At 45.7% G+C, this 23,359-nt stretch overlaps 1 protein-coding gene across 16 annotated transcripts in view; it reads right to left on the bottom strand.

The window, feature by feature from the left end:
• The window catches only part of ATXN1 (ataxin 1), a 407,605-nt gene that overhangs the window by 175,543 nt on the left and 208,703 nt on the right, over window positions 1–23,359 (bottom strand). For 15 of the 16 annotated variants that reach the window (XM_064597143.1, XM_054505717.2, XM_045866332.3 and 12 more), the window contains one exon: window positions 20,266–20,326. The exons of the other annotated variant lie outside the window; for it this stretch is intronic. The gene's annotated coding sequence lies outside the window, so the exon portion shown is untranslated. The remainder of the gene's footprint in view (window positions 1–20,265; window positions 20,327–23,359) is intronic. 16 annotated transcript variants of the gene reach the window in all.

The following is a 23,359-nucleotide window of genomic DNA, read 5'->3' as shown; positions in this document are numbered from 1 at the left end:
CTATTTTTTCCCCCAGGAACCTAATCATTAAATCTGTGGTGCATCTTATAATCAGGGCATCAGAGAAATTAGGGCAAGCTGGTAAATATTTCATATTTGTACAGAAAGATTTTTTAGTTTAAAACAGTGGCATATCACGATCCCACTTTCAATCCTACACATAGAGGAGTCTAAAGCAAAGAAATAAAAGGATTTGAAAGGGTGACGAGTCGCTCTGGTGAATGGAGGGAGGCCAGCAGTGGGCAGCAAGGGACCGGGACATGAGGCCAGGATCTAGTACCAACTGCCACCCCATGAAAATCTCTCCACTGCTCTGGCCTCAGGTTGTCCACGTATAGATTACATGGGGTAGATTAAAATTCAAATAGGGTTAAGCTCTTCCTGACCTCCTTCTTATACCAACATCTAGCAACTCTCTGACCCTACTCTAGAGTCCTCACCAGGACACGAGCTAAAGGGCCAACTGGTCTCCTTTGCATGGTTGGTTCTAGCATCAGATAATGGGGAGAGCCCACCTCCTCCTGAGTTCAGCTCTCCTACTTCCACTTTTGAAGTGTAATTCTAGCTCTGTTTTCTAACTTGGATCATTATTACTGCTTTCTACTTCCCAGCAGCTAATTACATACTCCCTCCAGGGAACCTAGGCCACTGTGTGAGGGGCCAAAACTTGGCCAGACACAGCCTACAGTTCTCCCTCCTAGCTGTGGTCAACCCAGATACCTAGACACACATGAGGAAGCCACTCAGTCCTTGCCTGAAAGAAGGCATCATATCGGTGGCCCAGATGTCCACCTTCTTGACTGACTGATACACCTATCCTCTGCCAAGCTTAACCCGCCAGCACCATAGAACCAGAATTTCCTTCACCAAGAATGAAAAAGGTCCCTGTTGGTTGTGCCCAGGGTGCTTATCAGTACTATATTTGAGTATTCTAACATTAGGTCAGGCTGGACATCCCAACCCTTAAAAAGTTAATTAGGGAAAGAACGCACGTAGGCTTTATTTGAGAGAAAAAGTGCATTGGCAGCGTCTAAAATAGAAAGTTAAATACAGCAATGAAATCTTGAAATTTCCCCTTGCAAAAAAAAGGGGGAGGGTGAGATTTAACATGAACATGAGCCAGATTTGCTGAAAAAGCAGTCTTTGTTCCTCAACAAAACTGAAGCTGACTCTTTACAGAGTACTTACATTTCCTGAAATATCGTACTATAACTGACCCGTGGACACTGTTACAAGGCCCCTATTCCAAAAGCACAGGGAGAACCAACAGTATATAAAGAAAGCCAATTAGGGTCTCAGGGATGATTTCAGATGATTGAGAACATAAACTGTGATGCTTCTGTCTTTTAAGCATTTAAGTAATTTTAGTGTTGCCTCACTTGCCAGACTACACGAGTTACAAAAAAATCTCTGCTTTCTGGGGGGGGGGGGGGGGGATGGGTGAAATAGGTGAAGGAGATGAAGAATACGCCTATCACGATGAGCACGGTCACATATAGACTTGTGGAATCACTATATTGTACACCTGAAACTAGTATCATGCTGTATGTTAACTATACTGGAATTAAAATTAAAGACTTAAAAAAAAAGTGTCTGCTTTCTCTTAAAAGCCTCCACATGCCCAGAGACCGTGAATGATACTATGTCGAACAGCACACGGTCCCAATTCCCCCCGTGAGAAGTACTCCTCGGTGATTCTCCTCTGGACTTCCTCTGTGGGACAGTGTCTCGTCCCAGGCTGAGAGTATCATGGCTTTGGCAGAGAACTGACTGAAAATCTTGGCATCGGGGCTCACTATAAGCTGAGTTTACACAGGACTGGAAGAACATCGGAAGCCCTGGAAAAAGGAGAAGTATTTCTTTTTTTTAAAGATTATATTTATTTTTATTTGAAAGAGAGAATGAGAGAGAGGGAGCACATGAGAGGGGGGAGGGGCAGAGGGAGAAGCAGACTCCCCGCCGAGCAGGGAGTCCGATGCGGGACTCGATCCAGGGACTCCAGGATCATGACCTGAGCTGAAGGCAGTCGCCCAACCAACTGAGCCACCCAGGCGCCCAATGAAACTTTATTTATTATTTTTTTAATAAAGATTTTATTTATTATTTGACAGAGAGAGAATGAGAGAGAGCGCGCACATGAGAGGGGGGAGGGGCAGAGGGAGAAGCAGACTCCCTGCCAAGCAGGGAGCCCAATGCGGGACTCGATCCAGGGACTCCAGGATCATGACCTGAGCCAAAGGCAGTCGCTTAACCAACTGAGCCACCCAGGCGCCCAATGAAACTTTATTTATTATTTTTTTATAAAGATTTTATTTATTATTTGACAGAGAGAGAATGAGAGAGAGAGAGCACATGAGAGGGGGGAGGGGCAGAGGGAGAAGCAGACTCCCCGCCGAGCAGGGAGCCCAATGGCGGGACTCGATCCAGGGACTCCAGGATCATGACCTGAGCCAAAGGCAGTCGCTTAACCAACTGAGCCACCCAGGCGCCCAATGAAACTTTATTTATTATTTTTTTATAAAGATTTTATTTATTATTTGACAGAGAGAGAATGAGAGAGAGAGAGCACATGAGAGGGGGGAGGGGCAGAGGGAGAAGCAGACTCCCCGCCGAGCAGGGAGCCCGATGCGGGACTCGATCCAGGGACTCCAGGATCATGACCTGAGCCGAAGGCAGTCGCTTAACCAACTGAGCCACCCAGGCTCCCCGAGAAGTATTTCTAGGGTAACACAGAAGTTGGCCTTTTAGCTGGTGACTTGTTTTCATGTGTCCGCATGCTGTGACTTATCACTGGAGGAACACAGAGCAGGCGGAATGGTTTCTAGTTCATCATTTTATTAAGCACCAAATCAGAGAGAGGAAGAGTTTTAAGGAACACTGTCACTTGGGGTTGTTAAGATTTTTTTTTCTCTAGTATGGTTTTACTTAATACTTTTACATAAGCAACGTTGGTGCTCTCCCCACACCACCTCCCTGTTTTTTAATTTCCAGAAAATAAGATATTCTTGTGTAGGTCAGACCACCAAGCAGTAGTTCAGAAAAGGATGATTTTAGCTTTAATTCCTCTCCTCATTCCATATTTAATGGTAGCTAAGACATTTAAATTCGCTGGAAAACAGAGAATCCATTTACATGTTGAGTTTAAAAATATTAATGTCTTATTCAGAAGTGTTAAGAGGATTGATGAGTTAATGTTGGTAAATGACTTTGCAATTCCCAGGTCAAAGATGTGAAATGAACATTATCATTATTTGTTTCAGTGGAATCTCAATGACGAACTATGGTCTAGTGGGCCTAATTAGGATTTTAAAAAGCCCATTAACTTTGAGATAAGAGGGAGAACTTTTTTGCAGTACTTTTACCTAAGTGAGTAAAGCTCATGTCCATGATTATTAAAAACATCATCTGATACCATGTTACCTTTGGTAACAATTAACCAAAGGATGTATGGATGGATGGATGGATGGATGGATGGGTGGATGGATGGATGGGTGGATGGGTAGGTGGTTGGCTAGACAAATGGCCATCTGTCAACCAAATACATATATTCCTCCAATGTTATATTAAGGCTGCTCCTTTAGAACCCTGTCTTCCTAATCCAAATTATCACTGCAGAAACAGATCTTAAAATTTAATGGATTTCAGGGCGCCTGGGTGGCTCAGATGGTTAAGCGTCTGCCTTCGGCTCAGGTCATGATCTCAGGGCCCTGGGATCGAGTCCCGCATCAGGCTCCCTGCTCCTTGGGAGCCTGCTTCTCCCTCTGCCTTTCTCTCTCGCTCTGTCTCTCATGAATAAAAAAAAAAAAAAAAAAAAATCTTAAAAAAAAAAAAATTTAATGGATTTCAATTATGGAATCGCATTTATGAGTTTGGGGTTGGGAATTTACAGTACGGATTTGTCCGGTGTTTGAGATAATGCAAATGCTTTTGGTTTACTATCTGTTGCTATTCTTTCCTCTGTTGCCAAACTGATAAAACAAAGATTTTCTATTATATTGTACTGAGAAATCCTGAACTCTAGCAGGTGCTTGATAATAATGAATAAATAGATGGATGAATAGGTAGGTAAGAGGTACCACTCAATCAGTGTTGAAGATCAGAAGGAACCTTGAAAGACTTCTCATACCTCTAGGAAAGACTAAACTTCAAACATGCCAGACCCACATTATTCTTAAGCATTTATGAGAAATGGGCTCATTCAGTATATTAGCATTTAAGGACTTTTACTGTGCGGAAACTCTTCCCTACACTTGAGTCTCCAAAGTCAAGTTTATAATTTATCATGATTGCCTGATATAAGGTAAGGTTTTTCCCAAATGCACCCCCCAGAAAAGAATGACGTCCCTTAATTTTTGAGTCTTTATAAAGCTTATCATATTATTTGTTGCTCAATAAATATTTTTTGAAACAAGAAATTTCTTTTTATGGGAAACATATCCCTCTGAAACCACCTGGACCAACTGCTGGTTTCGCACGCTTATAAAAGTCAACTAACAGAATTTTTTTTGAGCAAGAAAATAAATTTAACTAGTAATTATTCTTGGGAGTATGACTTTACAGTCACAAACACTGGATGTTATTATAAATTTAAAAAAGCATTTTAAAGATTGCTTTCAAAAGCAATACAATAAATGGAAGTTATGGAAGTTACATAATTCATGAATAGATACTCACCAGAAGAATGGAATAATATTGGTCGGGACCCATACTGTTACAGTAATAGTTCCCAATATATCTTGCCTCCTTGTGTCCATGGTCACATTAACTGTGAGCTTGGCTATGTGATTGGTTTTGGCCAGTAAGCTATAAAAATGTAATCCATAGATCTAGGAATGGGTACCTGTGGCTGGGAATAAAATTCCTGGTGATAGCATCACACACAGATTCAAAACACAGCACACCTCAAATGACATAGATGGAAGTCAAGACGATGTGCTTTGGAGACCTGTATGAGATGACTCACGAAGCGGTTCAAGAGATGATGAAGATAGAGTATCATAGATGAAGGTTGTAAATGAATTATTTCACATAGTAGGAAAGCAGACAAAAGGAATATTTCTAAATCAATCTATATATGACTTCAAACATGTTTGTGAGACTAAATAGCTTAAATACAAATCTAATTGTTTTATCTAAATTTCCAAGTTCTTAAATGCTTACAGTTAAGTTGGCATAAAAACTCATTGAAAGGGTGCCTGGGTAGCTCAGTCAGTTGAGCGTCCAACTCTTGACTTCGGCTCAGGTTGTGATCTCAGGGTCATGGGATTGAGCCCCACGCTGGGCTCCACACTCAGTAGGCAGTCTGTTGAGATTCTCTCTCTCCCTCCCGCCCCCCACCTTGTGCATGGTCTCTCTTAATCAATCAATTAATCTATCAATCAAATCTCAAAAAATACCTGATTAAAAAAAACCCACTCATTGAAAAGATGGAAGATGGCTTAAACTTGAACTTTATGGTGTATCTCGGGCCAGACCTCTTCTTGATCTTAGACCCGAAGACTGAACAGCCTGTCTGAAATACCCACTAAAAACAATGTCTCACCATCTCACACCCATTAGGATGGCCACTGTCAAAACCAGAAAACAACAAGTGTTGGCAAGGATGTGGAGAAACTGGAACCCTTGTGCACTGCTGGTGGGAATATAAAATGGTGTGGCCACTTTGGGAAATAGCATAGGGGTTCCTCAAAAAATTAAAAATAGAATTACCATATGATCCAGCAATTTCTACTTATATGCCCCAAAGAACTGAAAGCGGGATCTTGAAGAGGTATTTGGTATTTTTCCACCCATGTTCACATTACTCACAACTAGCCAAAAGGTGGAAGCAACCCAAGTGTCCATCAGTGGATAAATGGATAAATAAAATATTTATCACACACAATAGAATATTACTCAGCCTTAAAAAGGAAGGAAATTCTGACACATGCTACAATATGGATGAACCTTGAGGACACTATGCTAAGTGAAATAAGTGGTATGATTCCACTGATGTGAGGGGTCAAGAGGAGTCAGACAGAGAGAGAAAGTAGAGTGGTGGCTGCCAGGGGCTAGGGGAGGGAGGAAGGGCAGTTGTTGTCCAATGAGTGGGGGCTTCTGGTTTTGCAAGATGAAAGGAGTTTTGGGGACTGAATGCACAATGTGAATGTACTCAGCACAACTGAACTGTAATCTACAAATGCTTTAAGACGGCAGAGTTTATGAGTATTTTGCCACAATTAAAAAAAAGTCTCAGGTACACCTTAAACTCAACATTTTCCAAACTCTGCTATGTGCCTGGCCTCCCCATCTCTGTGAATGGCACATTCATTTTATTAGTTGCTCAAGCCAGAAGCCGGGAAATTCTCCTAGTGATCACTTCCATGTCTTTGTTCACATAAAAAATCTACATGGTATGCACAGCTGGCCTTGAGAATGAACTCTATCATGAACCCATCTACTCCTCTTCTGATTTTACTGCCACCAATCAGGTCCAAACCACTATTGCTTCTTCTCTGGTCAACTGAAGGTTTTCTATCCTATTTCCCTGCTTTTCTTGTCACTCTCCAACCCACCTTGCATGCTTAGACCCTTGTATGACTTTCCAAGCACTTAGAATAAAATCGAATTCCCTTGTCAGACACAAGGCTCTGCACTGTCTGTGGCTTGTCAATTCTAACGTTAACCTCGCCTACTCTTCTAACTCACTCTAGCCTCCAGCCACACTGGCTCAAGTTCATGATCTCTGGATGTTCCCAGCACTTCTCACCTCAGGACCTTTGCATATGCCATTCTCTCTGCCTGCATTCTAACTCCCATAGTGTGCCCCTTCTCATACTCAGTTTAATGTCGTCTCCAAAGAGAGCCTTTCCTTAAAAGTAGACCCGTCCCTCCCACCTTGTTCTTCTTTCTCATGTGTGACTCTTCTCTCTCCTTCCTTTATAATTATATTTATTTGTTTACATGTTTATTGTCTGTTTCTTCCAGTAGAGTATAAACTCCCTAGGAGCAACATGGCACAAATAAATTTAGAGAGAATAATGTCAGACACTGAAAAGTCTTATGAAAACAGTAAAGCAGGGTAAGACGACTGGATGCTATTTTAGATAGGACAGACAAGGAAAGCCTCTTGGAAGTGACATTTGAGTATTCATCCAGGTCATTTTCCTGTTCGAACATGTTCAATAGCTCATCTGACTTTCCCATTTAGGGTTATCGTGCAACCGTGCTTCCAACCATTCAGGACTGGAATCCTGATGTCCTCCAGGGAGCCTTCTGATCCTTCTCTCTGTACATCCTCTCTATCCTTCATTTTCCCACTTGCTAATATTCATCATGCTATCCGTTCTATCCCTTCCTGCCCGGAAAATGTCATCACTCCCTGCTCCAGTCTATTCTACATACATGTGCCAGAGTCATCTTCAGTTTCAATCAATTCACCTTCTTGTTTCAAAATCTCTCATCGCCAGTTCCTCGTTGCTTCCTAAGTCCAGACTTTTCATCCTAGATTTCCTGATAGTCCACAATGTGACTTCAACCTTCCTTTCCAACTGTATCTTGTGTTTTCCCCATCACAGGTATGTGGCAGCTTCTTGTTCCCTGCACATACGCTTCCTTTTCCAGAATCTGTACTTTTTGACTCATATGTCTTCGCCATACCTACCTACCCATCCCTGTCGCAAATGAACCCAAATCTCAGGTCTAATTTCAAAATCACCTTCTCCGTGAAAATTTTTCCTGATCTTTCCAATCAGAAGGGATCACATAAAGCATGTTTTAAATTTTATTATACATATTATCATATTCTGTCTTTTTAAAAAAGATTTACTTATTTAAGAGAGAGAGAGAGAGCATGCGTGAGCGAGGGGAGGGGCAGAGGGAGAGGAAGGGAGAGAATCCTTAAGCAGACTCCCCACTGAGCATGGAGCCCGACGTGGGGCTCGATCCCAGGACCCTGAGATCATGACCTGAGCTGAAATCAAGAGTCAGATGCTCAACCGACTGAGTACCCAGGCGCCCCATCACATTCTGTCTTCACACCATAATTACTTGTAAACTTTTTCCAGTCCCTTCAAGGACACAGACTGCCTGCCTGCATCACCTATCATCTTGGTATTCACCTATTACTTTGTCATTCCAAGTGTGGCCCCTGGAAATGTAGAATCTTGGGCTCCACCTCAGACCTACAAGAGTTGGAAGCCGCAGCTAGCGAGATTCCTAAGGTGATTCCCATGTACTTGACCGCACTCAGGGGGAACCACTCAGGAGCCACTTAACTGGCTGAACTGACTAGAAAATCAAAGTATCAAAACCAAAACATGATTTACATAATTCATTCAAAGATAATTGTGAGTGACTAATGCTTTCACTATGCAAAACCATATCAAAGCTATATAGACAGCAGACGGTTAACAACATCAACCTTCTGAGGGAGGAATACAAATTTTGCGCTGGCCAACTAAATAGCTTGAGAAGGTTCTGTCGTTTTGTAAAGCTTGTCTATTTACGGGTGGGAAACGAGCACAGGACTTGCCCGCAACTGCCAATGCCATCATTCTCCTCCTGGAATGAATCCATTGGCTGTGAAAATACTTGCATCGAAGTTTTAGAGCCTTGTGTCACATCCAGTGATTTATAATTCGGATGTGCTATAGGAGGATTTATCCTAATTTGATGCAGCAAGAGCACTACATTCTCTGCTCTGTAACAGAGCTTCTGATTTTTTCCCTAGGTGGTAGACAGATCACGGTCAGGAGACACAGACTCAACCACTGAGAAGCGCGAGCTTCATTCCGTGAGGAGTTGGGACATAGTGGAAGTCCGGAATGACCTTCTAGAAGGGCCCCATGCTGGCCACTAGAGGGCACTGCAACGTGAATACAATTATCCTGACTTCGTCACTCCCTCAGACGGTATTCTGCTTGTGAATTATCAGCACTCCCACTTCAATCTTCCACTCCCCCTCATAAATGGGCAGGGAGCTCACAACTTGAGTGATGTGGACTTACACCTGACCTCCTTTATCTTTTTTTTTAAATTTTTTTATTTAAATTCAATTTAGGTAACATATAGTGTGTTCTTAGTTTCACGGGTAGAATTTAGTGATTCATCGGTTGCATATAACCCCCAGTGCTCATCACAAAGGAGTGCCCTCCTTAATGCCCATCACCGAAGAAGACATACAAATGGCTCAAAGACCTCCTTTATCTTTTCACACGCTAGACATTTAAGTAAATAAGCTTGAGTTGTGGCATAGAGCAGGGCTAGGGGCTGACACACAACCCTGCCTTCAGCTGGCTCGGCTTCCACTATTCAGAGGTCTCCAACCTTCTACTACTCCTTTCTCCCACAGAAGCACCTCAACAGAGGTCTCCAACCTTCTACTCCTCCTCTCTCCCTCAGAAGCACCTCAGCATTGGTCTCCAACCTTCTACTCCTCCTCTCTCCCTCAGAAGCACCTCAGCATTGGTCTCCAACCTTCTACTACTACTCCTCTCTCCCTCAGAAGCACCTCAACATTGGTCTCCAACCTTCTACTCCTCCTCTCTCCCTCAGAAGCAAGCACCTCAGTAGCAACAGCCAAAAAGCCTGCACCGTCCACCTTGTTCCCCAGACTGTTTACTAATGTCCTCAGAAGTTCAGACTGAGCTTATGTCTACTGGAAACATGTTTTCCAGGGTACAGGAGACAGAACCACGAGGGCAGGAGGCCTGAAGGCAACCGAGTTCACTTTGAGGGGGAAGTGAGAACGTCCGTCTGAGGTGCCTCCCAGGTAGCCCAGCTTCCTCCTGCACCTCACTGGTAGGGACGAGGCTCTGAGCTCGTACCCCATCCTTCTCTTCCCCAGGCTGGTCTCGGCACAGACTCTCAGGTCTGGTCACTGGGCCAGGCGCCCTGAGGCAGCCAGGTGTTAGCTCACAGCAGAACACATGAGGAGGGCCGCCCTCCCCTCGGCCTCGAGGCTGTGACGGGGATGCCATTCTCCCCAAAGCCAGCTTCTCAGAAGTTCTGCCGCCACGCCTCACACAAAAGGCTTTGCCACAGAGTTTTCATACACGCTTCTCCTTCCTCAGAAAGCACCATTTGTTTGCGAATCCATAAATAGCTCCTGCAGAAGACACAATTGGCTCAAATGTTTGGGAGCTACGGAATGTAGTATGCTCACAGAACCAGGAAATAGCTGAATGTGAAAACAGGAACATCTCGAGTCACCTCTCAACTCTATGGAAAGTAGCACATTTTAGAGGAAAAACAAAGTAAGCGCTTTGTTTACTGTTCTCTCTCAGTGAGGAAGCTGGACTCCATACTCCAAGGATGACGTCAGCAGCCCCATTTGTCACATACTATAAAAAAAAAAACAAAAAAACAGCACTTCCAAGTTGTAAGCATTGGAAAGGCACTCCCTTTTAAGATAGAAACAAGTTTAGAATGCAAGCCTTTTTTTTTTTTTCCTCCCAATATGTCAAAAAGCCAAGTGGGCTTGAGGAACACATGCAGCTGGCCCTGAGATCTGCTTTCTCAGAGTTCTGTCCACGGGTTTTCAGACACCGCTAGCCACAGCCATGTCCTCCCTCCTGCAAGTCAGAGGGAGAAGGGGTGCCAGAGCCAGAAGCATCCACGAAACGTACAGCAGGGACAGGGAGAGTGGCTTGGACCCTCTGCCCACCACCGACAGAATCACACTAGAAACAAACAACGCGCATCACTTTCTAGGAATTTGTTAGTGGCTGGGATCACGTGTTCTTCTCTCACTCTGGCTTCTTTTTTTTTTTTTTAAGATTTTATTTATTTGAGAGAGAGAGAGAGAGAGAGAGCATGAGCCGGGGGAGGGGCAGAGGGAGAGGGAGAAGCAGACTCCCCACTGGGCAGGGAGCCCGAGGTGGGGCTCGATCGCAGGACCCCAAGATCGTGACCTGAGCCGAAGGCAGATGCTTAACCGACTGAGCTGCCCAGGCGTCCTTGCACTCAGGTTTCTTTTGACCAAATTTATGTAGCAAAGATGTGGCTGCGGGGCCCACTGGACTCAAGTGAATCATCTTTTCCATATCTGTTCTTTTAGTGCAAGCACACTTCAAAAGTTCAGCCATTGGCCAGGGAAACGTTTGGGGCATTCAGAATCCCCTCTGTGCCAACGTGTATGAATTTTTCAGTTCCTGACTTGAGGAGACATATTAAATACCCAGCAACATGTTTATCTTCATTAAACAATGAACGGCCTTTCAAACAAAATCCGACAGGACATAGATTACTGTTCGTGCTAATGGAAAGTGATCAAAAGCCCCAAGATGCTTTGGTTAGCTTACTCTGAAGCCTGTTCCTGCTCCAGTTTCTATGTAGGGTACATCAAAAGAATATAGATATCACTGGAGACTGGAAATGTTTAAAGTCTCTAGTACTAGTGAGAAAAGTAAGTACCCTTGAAACTACAGGAGATGCGGAACAAAACTTAAGGCCGGCTTCTCCCTTGTCCTGCAACACAACACAGAATGGTCTATTAATAGGGGAGCCTTTCTGTCTAAATACATACCTCCCCCCGAGATGACCGAGGCTCCCGATCATCTTGCTACTCCAAAGTAACCTGACTTACGAATCAAACTAACGAATCGTGGCGAATTGATGGGTATACACGAGGCGCTGAAAGGATCGCCAAGGCCACGCGTCTTCGGCGCCCGGCCGCAGGAAGGGGGAGAGCCTTTGTAGAGGGCAGCAACAGGGTAAACAGGGGGTCTGACCAACAAGGGCAGCGTTAGCATCTTGGGAGAGGCCCTCCTACTCTAGTACACATTCTGCATCTCTGGCCACAGATGCCTACTCCCACAGAGCCACGTGGAGAGCAGGGGAGAAGGCACGGCGTTAGGAGTTCTGTTCTCTCCTGACAGCATCTGTCCAGTTCCAGTCGACTTTCAGGGGAAAGAGGTGTGGGGCTGATGGAGTCCCGGAGCCCTGGGAGCCCAGATACTCTCTCCGGCTCCTTGGGGGTAACGGGTGCTGCACGTGGGCTGCATACAGCCTCAGCCTGTCGCACTGGACTATCCTCTACCACGAGAGACCTGCACCTAAGCAAGGTGATGCAGACTACCCTCGGCAGGAAAATGGGGTGCAGCTCCTTCCTCCTCTCTGCCATCAGACAGCATTGTTTCTCCTTTCTCGCAAATCAAAACTGGCTCTCTCTCATCAGACCGGAAGGACTGAGAAAGCGGTGCACAGCGGCCTTGCGAGGCTCAGAAGAACTGTCAGCTTGCAAAAATTTGACTAACCAGCAGAACACTACCACTCTTTTCCCAGAGCCGTGGGGAGGTTGTGTCTGAAAGCAAGGCAAGGCAGCAGGACAGGGACAGGTCTCACGGCGTGGACGGGGAGCCCTCTCTTATCAGGGGCGGGAGGCAGAATCACACATTTAATTTTACCTTTCTGGCCCACATTTAAACCATTTTATCTCCACTAGAGGGCTCGAGTGGAGATGAAATTTCAGCCTGACAATTGGTTTTTGCTGCTGATTGAAGACAATCCTAAACCTTGGGGAGGGAGGGGCAGGGGAAGGAAGAGATCGTGGAAGGGTGGGGGTTAAGACCATACCTGATTACACAAAGGGGCTTGTGTTGGTCCAAAGCTATGCCCCGGGTCCACCCGGGAAGCCCCAACTCACAGAATGACACGGTTACTTAAATAAGCCCAAAAACTAAAGAAGAGAGGGCACCTTCCACAACCAGACTAAAAAATCCAGTTACTACCAACTCCTTCCCTTCTTTTGTTTCTCATGTCCACAGATTGCACTGTGTTTGTCAGCTTTTCTTTGTAGGGAATCCCACATCTGCCCCTTCATAATGCTCCTGCATGAGTTTTTAAAAATCTCATTTCCTTATGCCTGTAATACCCCCATGTCTGGTTTTCTCCCCACCCTCTCATGGGCCATGAACACAGTGGTAAAGCTAACCTCACCAAAACATGGTTGGTCACATCACCGGCTTGCTAAAACATCTCCAGTGACCACCAACCCCTGGTTCAGGACCCTCTCCACAGCACTGCCCTGTTCATGTTTAAACAGTAACAGGCAGAGGGCTCAGCCCTCCCTCTCCACCACCCCCACCCCAAACCAGGAACAAAGAAGCACCATTTTCTAAAATTTTTTAGTGGCCGTGATCATGGATCCCTCCTTGTACTCTGGTTTCTCTTGACCAACGATTATGTAGCAAGATATGGTTGAAAGACCCATTCTTTGGTCTGACACGTGTTATGACCCCAACCTACCTTTCCAATGCAATTTTTCATTTCCTTTCTGTAAACTCTCCACGCTGTATTGAATCACACATACAGTTTCCAATTTATTTTTCACATTCAGCGGCTATGCTTTGCTAAGCACATTTTGCTCCTGTCTGAATCACTCCCCCCCACCCCCCACTGATCTGAAGGTAAATGCTGCCCATCCTCCAGGACGCCAGGATGTGAGGCAACAGGTGAAGGAGTGTGCCTAAACCAGGAGAGAGATGGTGCGGTGCGGTCAAAGACACAGGTGGGAATCATGGGAGCATTCTGGACTGATTAACCTCTCCTTAATTACGTTTCTTAATTTTTAAATAAGGATAGTGATCTCCATCTCATTCAAGAAGAAGAAGGCTAGGAAAGGCAGGCTGACACCAGACAACAACGTGGACTGTGAAATCATGCCGTGGACCATTAGACAGGGATGTGGCCAAGAGACAGGGCTGAAGTGTGAGTTCCACCACCAACGGATTTGGATGTCGCCTGCCCATGTCTTTATGATGTTCCATTCACCATGCCTAATTAATGCTAGCTACGTGGTTGCTTTTATTCATGCTTTGACCAAGGCTGGGCTTATGAGGCTGCCATACTGTAAATACCATCAGACAGTATGGTGGCTCACTCATTCTTTCACCTTACCAATATTCACTGAACACCTACTGTGTGCTGGGAGGGAGAAAAAAGCAAAAATGAATGAGAGGGCTAGAATGATACAAGCTGTATAAAAGGCTGGATGCCATGTCTAGGACACAGTAGGTGGCATGTGTCCCTTCCGGGGCGAAGCTTTGAAGCATTTCATTGCTGGTGCAGTTCTTCAGTTTTTCCCTCTTGCCCTGTGATCATGAAGGAGACCTCCAGACGAGAGGATACAAAGATCACAGCAGCCTGCATCACAGAGCTGTGCATGGGGGACAGCTGTCCTGGAGACCCACCAGATCCGCAGCGGACACTGTATGAGTGAGAACTAAACTTTCATTTTGTCCAGTCACTCGCGAGAGTGGTGGGCTGACTCTTCACGCGGTAGAGCCCCATCCTACCCTGACTGATACAACAGCTTTCATTTTCTCTAATGTTAACCATTTGGCAAATAATCACATGTACTAATGCTTTGTGATAGTTCCACTTACTGCCCTTTATTTCTTTACATTTCCTTAACTTGGCTTGTAATCATGCCTCGTCCTCGCAACTAGGCTGGAGTCTTTCATATACAGTGACCTTGGTTTATACTTTTGGGGATCTCCTCTTCACCCTCCAACTCACATCCTCCCCTCCCACCATTTCCCCCCAAATGTAGTTGTGAGCATTACACACAGCAATGGTTTAACTCATAACTGATGACTTCATATTCTCCCTCATATTAGGAAATAATTCCCCAAATATAATGATAATTGTTGATTTTCATTAACCAATAGCACTATGCTGGCATGAGTAATTAGAAATTAAACTCAGTAGCTACAGTAAGACTTTAGGGATTCACGTGTGGATTTACTTGAGCCATGGCCTCAATATTCTAGGTCAACCATGGCCCACCACCAGGTTGCTTGCTGATCATTTCTTACTTATTTTGTTGATCCCAGTGTCTGTGGCCCTATTAATAATGAGATAGGTCTGGGCTTCTGGGATTCTCAGTCATTCATTCGTCCATTGATACAATCATTCTCTGAGAGTAAGTCGAGAATAACACCTATGGAATCAGACCAGCTGTGAGAGCATCTCTTTATGCCCTTGGTTTGCTTCCCTGTAAAGCAGGAGTTAAAAATGTATCTTGTAAGGGCGCCTGGGTGGCTCAGTATTGGGCGTCTGCCTTCGGCTCAGGTCATGATCCCAGGGTCCTGGGACCAAGCCCTGCATCGGGCTCCCTGCTCCGCGGGAAGCCTGCTTCTCCCTCTCCCTCTCCCCCCTGCTTGTGTTCCCTCTCTCTCTGTGTCTCTCTCTGTCAAATAAATAAATAAAATCTTAAAAAGAAAATGTATCTTGTGAAGTGATTGTGAGAATCAGACAAATGAATATATGTAAAGTACTCAGAAAGTGGTTTTAAGTACAAGATACAGCAGTTCCTGGCATGCTGTCCATATTCTGAATGCTAGTATTATCATTTACTGAGCACCTACTACGTGGCAGAGATCAGAGAAACAAGAATGAATGAGAATAAGAGGTTGTCCAGGTCCCCAGGAGTTTCCAACGTAGTAAGGGGGATGAATACACAAGCAAGTAAGTGAACTGAAGTGTGCCCGAGCCAGACAGAGAAAGAACACACAAATGCACATACACAGCAGATGCAGACATACACAGACACACGGACACACGCTCACACACACACGTGTGCAACTACTCACAACTGGTGAGTTACAAACAAGAAGGTGCTCCTTCCCCTCGGAAGAAGGGAAGCCAGGAAAGGCTCTGCAGGGAGCACGATAGCTCAGTCAAGTCTTATGTTACGAGTAGGGATTTGCCAGGCAAGAGAGGGCACGAGGACGTCCAGGCACTTAAGGCGTGTGAGAAGGGGCATAAAACCCGTACATCAGTTAACAAATATGTATCAAATGCTTCCTATGTACCGGGCACAGCGTTAAGTGCTGGGATACAACAGTCAACGATACCGATGAGGTTTTTGCTTTCACTGAGCTAACATTCTAATAGAAGAGACGAACAATAAACCCAATAAACAAATATATGGGAGTCATTTGCCCGAGTACTGAGTCGAGCAAGGAGAGGTGTGAGCAGAGCCAGAGGGAACACCATCCCCCACCTCTGTTTTCCATGCTGAGGACTTTCCCTGAACCTCCTCCCACTGAGTAGACTTAGAATTTTGAGTGTGTTTTCCTTCCTTCCTCACATAGACAGTGGCCCACAGACTCCAAATGTCCCTGCAAGTGGACTGTTCCAGACCCAGACTGGAGACGAGGGAGTGAGACGCCCATTTTGGGCTCTCAACCTAAGATACACCTTCTAACTCAGCTCACATACATGCATTTTGGCTTCCATCTGCCTTATTACGCTTGTCTTAGTTCTCAGCTGTCTCAGAACTTGGGAAGGGAAGAGAACTCTTATTATTAAGATAGAAGTTTTATACGATAAAAACTTTCCCTCCCTCAACAGACCTCAAAACTAAATTAGGAACCACTATCCTAATCTATCAAGCCTGTTGCCTTAATGAAAAAAATCTTTCAAATCTTTTACTTAACAGCTCCAAAGACATTGCTAGGGGGGTACCTGAGAAGTCTGGCCCGAATGGTATAATAAGGCAAATTCAACAGAAGCAACAAATATCGGGGGATGGGACAAGGAATGGGATGATTTCTGCACCAGCATCAAACCCTAGAGTCCACAGGTCACCGTCGGTAGGAACGAAGATGAAAAAATGTGAAGTCTTCAGACATTCTTAGCTTTTGATTTCATATCTGCAGGGTTTTTTTTTTTTAACCATGCTAGGAAAAGAATTGCTTGAATTTATCTTTGAAGAATTTAAAAGCATTCTCAATACATAAACACATTTGCTTCACAATTTCCTTATGAGACAGGATGGGACTCTAACGTTATTGGGGAGAAATATAGGTATTTGGTTACTGGTTACTGTCTACAGGGCTCAGTTCTGAGCATCAGGGAAATTAAAAAAAAGACCAAGAATAAGATAAATGGTCCCTGACCTTGAATGCCTTACCTTCTATCCAGAAAGACTGCTCAGACCCCCCAAAGCCTTATGTAGCAAAAGAGGAAACACCAGACGCATGTCAGATAGATGGTAGAGACTTTTAAAAATGCTCCCAGAGTTCAGGGGGAGAGGAGCATCTGTTGAAATCAAGAGTGATTACTGTGGTTTCATGGAGGAGCGTAGAGATAGGACAACATCAGGGACACGTTACAACCCCACCTACACACGCTGGAGAAACTGGAATCAGAGCCTGCACCTCTGGTAGAAGCTTCTAGAAAACAAGCCCTGCGTACTGCATGTCTTTGTGCAGTCCTACTGTACCTGGCATCCGGGCATCGCGTTCCACCCCAGGAAGTGTCTCCTAAATCCGAGTAGCACACCGAATGGGTACCCTGTTTGCCAAGATCTCCCACGGCTCCGTGTGGCTGCCCACTTTCCAGCCAGAAGCTGTCGGCAACTGCAAAGCACAGGACACGGTCCACCCACGGTGCTGCTTTGCCACGGGGCTGACGAGAGGCACAGACTACCGACTTTGCTTGACGAAGCTCTGGTGGCACGATGGGGCCTGCAGAATTCTACTACACACGTTGTCTTCTCCCTGGTCAAGTCCCGAGCTGGATGGGGGGGCAGGGGCAAGCGTTCACGACGTCCTCTCTCTCTCTGAAGGAGGGCTAAGGCCGGCCAGGGTCAAGGGGGAAATGCAAAGGGGCATGTGGGCTGGGCTCCTCCTGCCAGGGATATACCGGCTGCCGCAGTCATTATATTTTTTCTGGCCGCACAGACATGTTGCTATGGAACCAATACATGCCACGGCGACTTGGCCTCTAGCAAAGAAAATCACATCACTGGCAGGAGCGTTTCCCTAGATTTCCCTTAAAGGGATACCATCGAGCGGGAGCGCAGCTCCAGCTCAGAAACAACAGCGGGATTGTTCCAGGGTCCAGCCCCCCGCAGACCATGAAATGGAGCCCAGCCACTCAAGTTCCACAAGGCGTACCTATGTGGGGCACGTGGGGCATGTGGGCCTCTGTGGTATGAACCCAGAGAGTGGGGACCAGCCTCCGAGCGGCTTTTTAAGTAAGAAAAATGTGGCTTCCCTTTGCATTTCGTTTCCCTGGTAAAAGCGAACGGCCTGGGATATTTTGGGGTAATGATTTGGTGCCTCCTGTCAACTTCAAACTACTCATCACCCCAGCAGGAACCAAAGTGGCCCCCAAGTGGTGGCCATTCAGGTGGCCCCGGCTTTACCTCTCTCGCTTCAGTCCTCTCTGGCAGTTTCTTCTTTACTAAGTGAATAGTACAAAGCAGGCATGGGATCTGGCCCTCCCCCAACTTCGCAGAGGCCCTAAATTGTCCTTTATTTTAGACTTAATCCAGCTCTTGAGTCCACGGAGACCCTGAGGTTCCCAGAGAGCAGGAGATCTCATGTCCCACTTCATACTGTGTGGTGTGCTCTGGGGATAAACCTGCTGGGTTTTTCTTGGGTAAGATGATAAAACGGAAACCCTGAAGTTGAGACCTCTAATGAATGCACCTTCACACACATCACGCATCTGGGGACAGGAGCATCAGTATTAAAGTAGGAAGCAGTCGATCGCCAGTGAATTAGCAATCCATGTTCCAAATCCCGTTCCGGACACCGGTGGAAAGCAGACTATCTCTGTCCCCCGATCAGAAGCCATCAGGCTCCTTAACAATGATTCCAGTTAGGGCAGAAAAGAAGCCCCCGTTCATTAAGTTGCAGTGATTAAGTTGACAAGTGGGATAAAATAGTAGACACAGGCTCTGAAGACTATACTTAGACCGTCCCCGGGTGAGATGAAATGTTTTGGACATGAGTGCACCTAGCTCACCAAACGAAATGAACGCGATCCAGAGCCTGCTCTTGCATAGCCATCCTTGGAAAAGCGGCAGATCAGCCGGCCTTCTAGGACTCCAGGGGACGAGCAGCGTCTCACATCTCCCACCGTCTTACTCCACAACTGCACTCTCATGTAAAAAACAGTACTTTTTTTTTTTTTTTAATCAAGAAATGCTTCTCCGTGAACCTCTGTGACCGCGAGTCAAATCTGCCCTGCCCGATATGGAAGCTGGTAGGCACTATTCTGCAGGTGCACGCGGTCCAGAGTGGGGGCGTGCGGGTCTGCAGCTGGTCAGATCCTGCAGGTGCGCCTCACTTTCTAGCTGCAAAACAGATGCACCACCCCCGTCCGGGCACGTGACATGGCACTTTGCAAATGCAGCGCTTTGGGAAGCACCAAGGAAAATACGCCCTCTCAGGTGAGGTCTGTAGCAGAAGTGTTCTGGGTCCGTCCACTCCACCCACCCGTCTTGGTAGTAGCCAAGTACGATTACTGAAAAGTTAACTAGTTAAACAGCATCCCTCCTGATGCATGTCTTGGAGGGATGTTATCAGGTCCAACCTCCTACGGCTCCGCATCCTCAGAAAGAAAAGGGACTCGGGCGACTGGGTGGCTCAGATGGTTAAGCGTCTGCCTTCAGCTCAGGTCATGATCCCAGGGTCCTGGGATCAAGTCCCACATCGGGCTCCCTGCTAGGCGGGGAGCCTGCTTCTCTCTCTCTCTCTCTGACTCTCATGAATAAATAAATAAAACATTAAAAAAAAAAAAAGTGGGCTCAGATCCAATCCAAAGCACAGACTTTACCATCTGACCCTTAAAAAAAAAAAAAAGAAGAAGAAGAAGAAAAGGGACTCGAAAGACAGCTCTGTGCAGGGTGGGTCGGGGTGGGGGGAAGCAGGGGAGACCACCACACGTCTGGAAGTCAAAGTGCCTCTCAACAGCCCCACTCTGCTGCTATCTGAGAAGCCCCTAGATGGGGAACGGGAGGCCCTCTGGGGCCTGTGCAGAGGGCTTTGCCAGATGGGCTCTAAAGTCCCACCTTGTGTTCACATCCTATTACTCTCTGTCATGATATTCACGAGACAGTGTGTCATATGAACAAAACGGATGGTTTCTCCTTGCCCACGGCCGTATTTCTGTGCATCCGTCACTGAGAAAAAGAGAAACGTCCTCCCTCTTCCCCTCTGCAAGCTGGACAAGGTAAAAGCAACAATGGTAATAATTCATAAGGGGCAAAACATGTGTACAGCGAAAAGAAACGGCAGAAAAATACAAGAGTGAAACCTTCCCTTCTGAAGGGAAGAGATGTGATGAGTAGAAAGAACACTTGGGTGCCAAGCAGGAGAAAGCTTCTAGAGAACGCACGCTATCAAGCACTTTTCCTGGAGCATCATGAGAACTGGATAAAATTTTGATGTGAAAAAATATAAAATATATTTTCTATAAAATAAAATATATATAAAAAGATAAAGTGATATATAAAATATATAAAAGGGTCAAAGGATCACTCACCCTATGAAAACAGCAGACTGGTTTCGTTTCACCCAGAAAAAGGACTAATTTCTTTGGAAAACTGGAAGAGAAAGAGATTTTAAATAAACAACATGAAATCCCGGCGCTTTGACACTTAATAGGTGCACAGTCGATGCCTGATGGATGGTGGAGATACATATTGCTTGGCCGACTACGTGAATTTTGAAAACAGAGCTTTGAACATTTAATATGTAGAAAGTAATTCTGTGCATGATTCCTTCATCACAAAATGAGAACCTCGTGACAAAGGAGGGCCTAGGGTAGTGCCTGGGAAATCATTTATCAGATGGATCTTTTCATCTATGTCTGCAGCCCCACTGTGGGGCTAACTGAGGATGTCTTAAGTAACCAGCATACGCTGTGACGGCCCTGGGCCCTTGCCCTGCACACCTTCCCCACCCCAAAATGGTGCACACACAGCCCCACGCACCCCCCGCTGAAGCCTGTGACCCCACAGGGATCTGTAATGGGCTCGGGGGGGGGGGTGGGATGTGGACTTGGCAGAGGGGCACCGACTGAGTAATCCCGTAAGGAAGCCACGGTGTTTGGGATCAAGTGTGGGAAAGAACCGAGCTGATGTGAATGTTGGGAGCGGAAGCCTGAAAGACAAAGAGAGATAAGGGGGTGACAGCAACAGATTGTGTAATCTACATCACATAAGGAACTGAGCTCAAGATCCAAGTTTTTAAAAATTTCCAGAGACTGTTTTAAAGACGCTTTGCAGGTTTAGGAGGGGATGTGAGGCGGAGCCGGTGCAGCTCCCGAGACTGGCAAATCGCACACGATCCCAGAGCATTCGGGATGAAGTCTGCGGGCTCTAAGAAGACCACCGCTTGTTTTTCCCCTGCTTGCCCTACGAGGAAGAGAGTGCTGTGCCCTCAGGCAGCCAGGGACGGCCTCCTCCGCGGGATGTCCACGGGCTGCAAGTTCCCAGACCCCATGTCTCAGAATCTGCAAGGTCCCCCTCCCAGCCCCAGAGAGCAGCCTGCCTACTAGACTGTCAGGCAGGGCTAGGGGATGGCAGGGCAACTCAGACCCTGTGGTTCCGCCTCCTGAGAAGTTCAGAGCCTCACTGCAAACACTTACAGGGGCACAACGCAGGAGCAAAAGATAGTACAAGCTCTGAGCACCTCCTTTTTAAAGCAACACTTTAGAATCCGCTCACATACATTAACCTTTTCATCCTCACGGCAGCAAGATGTCTACGGTAAGAACCAGCAAGATCAGAAAAGCTAATTTCAGAGTCAGACCCGAGTCTGCATCTCAGCTCAGGTGCACATCAGCTGGGGGATGCGAGTTGTATAAACTCTCAAAACGCTTTCTCCCATGGGAATATGAATACCCACTTCCTAGCACGTGTCATGCTCTCGGTGCAGTGCCTGGCCTGTAGGAGAGACTCGGGCAAAGAAACCGTGGCACAACACGTTTCTAGGTCTGCATCCGTCCAGAAGACACAGGCGAGGTTTTTATAATTCCATAACTTGTCAAAATGTGAGTACCTGTATTATATCTTCTCTTTTGCCCAAACCCTCAAAATTAGATGGGTCGAATGAGAGCAAAGCAAAACATTTACTGTGAGTAATTAGATAATATACATGAGGACAAAACCCAAAGAAAACAAATCAGCAGGCCCCACTAATAATCACTATGGACATTTTGGCTTATTTGGCTTTACGCTCTCTCCTACAGTCAGGTACACGGAGTTTATTATACAAATACTTAAATAAATAAAATTATATACATACCTATAATTTATTCATAACATACTATGATAGTACTCATACTGTTTTGCAGTCCGATCATATTTTACTTGTTATACTACAAACCTCTTTTAATAGCAATAAATCCATCTCCATCATCATTCTTTTTTTTTTTTAAAGATTTATTTATTTATTTGAGAGAGAGAATGAGAGACAGAGAGAATGAGAGGGAGGAGGGTCAGAAGGAGAAGCAGACTCCCTGCCGAGCAGGGAGCCCGATGCGGGACTCGATCCAGGGACTCCAGGATCATGACCTGAGCCGAAGGCAGTCGCTTAACCAACTGAGCCACCCAGGCGCCCCCATCATCATTCTTTTTTAAAAAAGATTTTATTTTTTAAGTAATCTCTACACCCAACATGGTGTTTGAACTCACAACCCCAAGATCAAGAGCCGCCTGCTCTACCGACTGAACCAGCCAGGTGCTCCTCCATCCTAATTCTTGACTCTTTCATTGAAAGAATGAACCACTAAATAAACAGTTGCTGAATTTATAGAGTCTACCGACATGCCCCCACATTTACGAGAAATGACTACACGTGGTAGCACACGGTTCTTTTTCTTTTACATTTTTGTCAAGATCGAGAAAGGCAAACTGTAATAAATATCAGAAATCTTAGCAACAAAAAACTGTTTTGGTTTGCGTGGGTGTCCCTTAGAATACAAACCGACACTAGACACCACAGGGACTATCAAAAAAGGACAATATTCGGTGAGTTTCCAACATATCAGAAGAGGACCAAATTTTAAAGCCTCGGGCTAAGGGTGGATAGAGATGCCGACGCTCCAGCTATGAAATCGTTAAGTGTGACATGACGGGAGTGTCCTATTTTCAGCGTGATCACGGTGAAGTGACTTCACGATGGAAAGGTAAACTGAAAACCGCAGAGTCTTGAGTAACCTTCAAAATTATAATCGCATTACATAAATGTTAAAAAACCTAAAAAAAAATCAGGATCGACCATATTTAGGAAACATCAAAGAGGTGGAATGTTTGTGCAGCCTCAGTATTTCTCATCTACTTGCCTCCTCAAAGGGAATAGTTGATTTGGTAAAACATATGTGATACAGTTTTGCTTGAGCTGCACGACACATCCTCGTCCTCGATTGAGAAAATCGTGCCATACCTCGAAATGCGACTGACTAGCAACATTTCGGGAAAATACCACTTTTGTGGGGGGAGGCTGAGGGAGTGAATGTATCCCCACAATCTGCAAAGAGTGTGGGGCTAATGCCTCGTCCAGTTATGAGGAACCCTTTCTAAGTATCGCCAACACCGCTCGGACCAGCCGGCAGCAGGTGGGGGACATGCAGG

The sequence above is a fragment of the Mirounga angustirostris genome, unplaced genomic scaffold (genome assembly GCF_029215605.1).
Source record: "Mirounga angustirostris isolate CCGP_5_RB_7025 unplaced genomic scaffold, mMirAng1.0.hap1 SCAF_8, whole genome shotgun sequence".
Classification (NCBI taxonomy): Eukaryota; Metazoa; Chordata; class Mammalia; order Carnivora; family Phocidae; genus Mirounga; species Mirounga angustirostris.
Note: the sequence above shows the minus strand (reverse complement) of the source record. Positions and strands in the feature narration are given on the sequence as shown.